Source organism: Papio anubis, chromosome 9 (assembly GCF_008728515.1).
Source record: "Papio anubis isolate 15944 chromosome 9, Panubis1.0, whole genome shotgun sequence".
NCBI lineage: Eukaryota > Metazoa > Chordata > Mammalia > Primates > Cercopithecidae > Papio > Papio anubis.
Window position 1 is genome coordinate 32,295,623 of NC_044984.1, and position 6,052 is coordinate 32,301,674.

General features: G+C 36.0%; 1 pseudogene; it reads left to right on the forward strand.

Annotated features, from left to right (window-relative positions):
- Window positions 1-290: 290 nt before the first annotated feature.
- LOC101021169 lies at window positions 291-1,546 on the forward strand (annotated as a pseudogene).
- The last annotated feature ends 4,506 nt before the right edge of the window (window positions 1,547-6,052 follow it).

Here is a 6,052-nt window from a genome sequence, read left to right on the forward strand (position 1 = left end):
CTAATGGAAAGGTTATTTTTTTTGGTGATAAAATGTTTCAAATTTAGTAGTGATGTTTACACAACTCTGTGGATACTCTAAAAACCACTGAATTATACACTTTCAAAGATTGAATAATAAATGTGAATAATATCTCAATAAAGTTATCTTTAAAAAACAACAAATGCTTATTTATCACCACACAGAATTTAATTTTCAATGCCTTATATATTTAAAATTGTAAAAATTAATTCTAAAATAAAAATGTTTCGATCATTTTTAATGTAAAAATTGAAACCATAACACAGGATAAAAATATACTGAAAAACATTATAAAAAATGAACTGAGGTCATGCTGAGCCAGGGTCTGGCCCGTGAACTCAGCAGCAGCCCCTCAGCTTCACCCACCACCTACCGACCACGGACGGACCCCTGCAAAGTGAAGGAGCTTCCGGCCTTCGTGAAAATGTGTAAGCAGGATCCAAGTGTTCTGCACATGAAAAATGCGCTTCCTGAGGGAGTGGGTGAAGAGCATGCGGGGTAAGGTGCCATCTGCTACTCCGAAAGCTCAATCAGAAGAAAATATCAAGGAAGAAAAAGCAGATAATAAGACGGCGGAGGAAGACTTAAAGACAGACAAACCATCAAATGAGGAAAGCGATCTAGGAACTGATAATGAAGGTGTGATGGAACTAGACACTGATGCCCCTCAAGAAATGAGAAATTCAGAGATAGCAGAGGAGATGATGGATCAGGTAAACGATAAGAAAGTGGCTGCCATTGAAGCCCTAACTGATGATGAACTGTAGAAAGCCATCAACTCATTCATAGATTCCATCAAGCTGAATCCTTCTTGGCCATTCTGTATACCAAGAGGGCCAATGTCTTTGACAAATTACAGAAACCAAATGCTGCCATTCAAGACTGTGACAGAGCCATTGAAATAAATCCTGATTCAGGTCAGCCTTACAAGTCATGAGGGAAACCACACAGATTTCTTAGTCCGTTGGGACGAAGCAACCCATGATCCTGCTTGGCCTTGCCTTTAAACTGGATGATGATGAAGATGCTAGAGCAGTGCTAAAAGAAGTTCAACCTAGGGCACAGAAAATTGCAGAACATCGGAAAAAGTGTGAGGGAAAACGTGAAGAGTGAGAGATCAAAGATATAATAGAGTTAAGAAGGCTCCAGAAGAGCATGAGAGAGCCCAAATAGAGGAAGAAGCCAGAGGACAGTCAGCAGTTCAGTATGACTCTTTTCTTGGTGGCTTTCTTGGGGGAATGCCTGATAATTTTCACAGAGGAATGCTGGGAATGGGAGGGGGAATGCCTTGAGTGGCAGGAATGCCTGGACTTAAAGAAATTCTTAGTAATCCCGAGGTTCTTGCAGCGAAGCAGGATCCAAAATTATGGTGGCCTTCCAGCATGTAGCCCAGAACCCAGCAAATATGTCAAAACACCAGAGCAACCAAAGGTTATGAATCTTATCAGTAAATTATCAGCCAAATTTGGAGGTCAAGTATAATGCCCTCCTGATAAATAAAGCCCTTGCTGAAGGAAAAGCAACCTAGATCACCTAGAATGCTTTAGATGGGTGTCACAATAATATGAACCAGTGTACTTCTGACCTTCTCATCAAGAGAGCTGGGTCACCTTGAAGATACTCACTATCCCTCGACCCCAAATGCAGCTGAAGCATTTTACAGTGGTTTGCCATTAGGGTATTCATTTACATAATGTTTTCCTACTAGGAATTACAAACTTTAAACACTTTTTAAACTTTAAAACTATTTAAAACAAAAAACATGAACTGAGAAAAATGTGTGTGGCATACATGCCAAAAGATTAGTAACAATAATATATCAATAATAAAATATTTCATAAATTAATTAAAACAAGTCAAATTTTAATAATGAAATAGGAAACATGAATTTTTAAAAAATGTAGCCATGACAAATTAACACATAAAATAACCTCATTAATAGTCAAGTAACTGCAGAATTTAACAATATAATCAGCTTTTAAAAAAATTGTAAGAGCCAGTGTAGGCAAGATAACTGGGTAGTTGTGTACACTGTTGGTAAGAAAATAAGTGGATGTTATATTTCTCTAAATTACTCATTTTTGCATGCTTTCCTTAGAAGTATACTTCTAACAGTTTATCCTAAAGAAAATATCATGAGTGAATTAACTGATTTAGCAAGAAAAATATTTATCAGAACATTGTTTGTAATACTAAAAATGTTAGAACAATTTACATTTCCAAAATGGGGGATTTATTAGATCACGTGTGTCATATTGGCAAAATTGAACACCATTCACTTATTCAAAAAAGAGCTATTGGTGAGAGGAATCTGAGATGATGGAAATAGGAAACACCAGGAATCTGTTTTCCCACCTAGACAACAATTGCGTTAGCAGAATGGGTCTGATGTAAATATTTTGGAACGCTGGAGTCTGTTGAAGGCTTGTAACTTCCAGGGGTGGCTTGGATGGTAAATTGCAGTTAATTTAGGTCAGTTTTAGCTCTTACCACCATAGAATCTGTCTCGCACACCCAACCCCATGACAGGCAGCTTGCATGTGTTCATGGAACAACCTGCCCATAGTTTGCAGGAGCCATGTTGGGCAAAACATATCCTGTCTTCCAAACATCAGGTCCTGTGTTCTCATTACCAATTGCTATTTCTGATCACAGAAGTGCAGATGGGGTCGGGGGGATAGAGAGGCATTGTTGTTGCATCTCCCCCAGTTGTTGCAAGCCCTCCATCTGTGACTGAAAAGACTTCCAGGTGATTTAAAGGGCCAGTGATTCTTGCCACACCCATTTTTCTCCTTTTCCCTGCTTGGAAGCCAGACATTATAAAGACTAGGACGTTAAGAAGCAATTGCATACATGGGGAAAATTAGAAAGTTACCATGCATGTGTAAGGAAAGGTGTGGGCTCAGAAAAGACTTGAGAAGACCTGAAGTTTACACCACAGGCTGATATTTGGCACAGAGACAGCCTACAACAACAGCAACAAAAACTATAATAAAACTGCAAGCCCTGGGAAAGGGAGAGGATTTGATTTCCAGAGTTAACCATTTTATTAGATTCAAATGTCTAGTTTTCAACAAAAATATCAAAAGACATACGAAGAAATTGGCAAGTATGACCCATTCAAAAGAAAAAAATAAATTAACAGAAATTGTCACTGAAAAAGACCTGATGGTAGATCTACTAGACAAAGATCCTAAAACAGCTGCTTTAAAGATGCTGAAGGAACTAAAGGAAGATGTGGAGAAAGTCAAGAAAATGATGTGTGGAAATAAATGGAAATACCAATAAAGAGACGGAAAACGTAAAAGGAAACCAAAGAGAATTTCTGGACCTGAAATTATAATAATGGAAATGAGAGAAATCACTACAGGGATTCAGAGAGATTTGAAGAGAAAGAAGAAAGAATCAATAAAGTTGAAGATAGGACAATGGAAACTATTGAGTCTGAGGAGTAGAAAGAAAAAAGATCGAAGGAAAGTGAAAAGAAACTATAGGACACGTGGGACAGCATCAACCAACATATGCATTGAGAGAGTCCCAGAAGGAGAAGAAACAGAGAGAGAAAGATAATTTTTGAAAGCATAATAGCTGAAATATTCCCAAATGTGATGAAAAACATTAAAATAGCTATTTAAGCAGCTCAATGAATTCCAAGTAAAATGAACTAAAAAAGACTTACACTGAGGCACATTATAGTAAAATTTTTCAGAGACAAAAACTAAGAAAATCTTGAAAGCAGCAAGAGGGATGGAACTTGTCACATATAACAAATCCTCAACAAGACTATCAGCTGATTTCTCAGAAAATTTGGAGGCCAAAGGTCAATATAGTCAAAGTGCTAAAAGAAATTTAAAAACCTGTCAACTAAGGATTCTATATCTGGCAAAACTTTCTTTCAAAAATGAGGGAGAAATTAAAATGGTCTCAGAAAACAAAAGCCAAGGGAATTCTTTACCAACAGGCTTTCCCTGTAAAAAATACTCAAGGGAGGCTGGGCGCGGTGGCTCACGCCTGTAATCCCAGCACTTTGGGAGGCTGAGGCGGGCGGATCACAAGGTCAGGAGATCGAGACCACAGTGAAACCCCGTCTCTACTAAAAATACAAAAAATTAGCCGGGCGCGGTGGTGGGCGCCTGTAGTCCCAGCTACTCAGGAGGCTGAGGCAGGAGAATGGCGTGAACCCGGGAGGCGGAGCTTGCAGTGAGCCGAGATCGCGCCACTGCACTCCAGCCTGGGCGACAGCGCGAGACTCCGTCTCAAAAAAAAAAAAAAAAAATACTCAAGGGAGTCTTGCAAGATAAAATGAAAGGTCACTAGTCAGTAACTCAAAGCTGTATGAAGAAATAAAAATCTCAATAAAAATAAGAATGTGAGTAATTATAAAAACTAGTGGTATTGTAACAATGGTTTGTAACTGTACTTTTAATTTTCTACAGAGTTGAAGAGACTTTTAAAAAATAGTCTAAAGGTTAGTATTATTGAAACTTTGCTTTGTAACTTCAAATTTTGTTAGAAAACAAAATTGTGATTTAAGAGACTAATAATTATTAGTATATGTTTTGGAACACATAAGGTATAAAAATGTCATTCTGTGAATGACATAAAAAGGGTAGAGGCAGAATTGTTAAAAGAGTAGAGCTTTTATATGTTACTTAAATTAACCTGGCATAAATGTCAATTATAGTATTATAACTTTAGGGTGTTAAGCATAATCCTCATGGTAACCACAAAGAAAATAGCTATAGAATATATACAAAAGGAAATGAGCAATGAATTTTAACATTCCACTACAAAAATTAAACTAAACATAGAAGACAGTAACACAGGAAATGGAACACCAAAAAGTTATAAGCCATATAGAAAACAAATAGTAAAATGACAAGTAAGTCCACCCCTGTAAGTAATTACTTTAAATGTAAATGAATTAAACTTGCCAATCAAATGACAGCCATTGGATGAATGGATTGAAAAAACATGTTCGCAATATATGCTGTTCACAAGAGACTCACTTTAGATCAAAGATACAAATAGATTGAAAGTGGACAAAAGGAAAAAGGTATTTCATGCAAATAGTAATCAAAAGAAAGCAGGGGTAGTTATATCAGACAAAAATAGACTTTAAATCAAAATAAACTTTAATCTTCTTAAAGATAAGAAGGAAACTTTATATTCATAAAAGGTTTAATACAAGTAGGAACACACAACAATTACAAACATGTAGACACTTAATGGGACTAAGAAATAAAGAGAGAAGACTCAAACTACTAAAATCAGAATGGAAAGTGGGCATATAATTACTGATTCTACAGAAGTAAAAAGGATTATGAGAGTGCTATGACAAATTATATACCAACAACTGGATAATTTCAATGAAGTGGACAAATTCCTAGAAACATGAAACAAACAATACTAAATCATGAAGAAATAGAAAACATGAATAGATCTATTACTAATAATGAGATTGAATCAGTAATCGAAAAATCTTCCAACAAAGAAAAACTTTAGACCTGATGAATTCACTGGTGAATTCTGCCAAACATTTAAAGAAAAATGAGCACTAATCAATCTGTTCAACCTTTTTTAAAAAATTGAAGAGGAGGAATTGAAGAGGAGGGAACATTTCCTGTCTCATTCTATAATGTCAGCATGAACGTGATACCAAAGCCAGACAAAGACACTGCAGGAAAAGAAAATTACAGAACAATGTAATTGTTTACAACAATTGTCACTGAAAAAGACCTGATGGTAGATCTACTAAACAAAGATCCTAAAACAACTGCTTTAAAGATGCTGGAGGAACTAAACAATATAAACAATGATTCAGCAAAATATTAGCAAATGGAACTCAGCAGTATATCAAAATGATTATACACTATGACCAAATGCAACTTATTTCTGAATGCAGTGATAGTTTAATATATAAAAACTGATCAATGTAATGTATCACATTAACGGAATGAAAGAAAAACCTACATAATTATCTCAATTGATGCAGAAAAATTATCCCACAAAATTCAACATCTTTTATAAT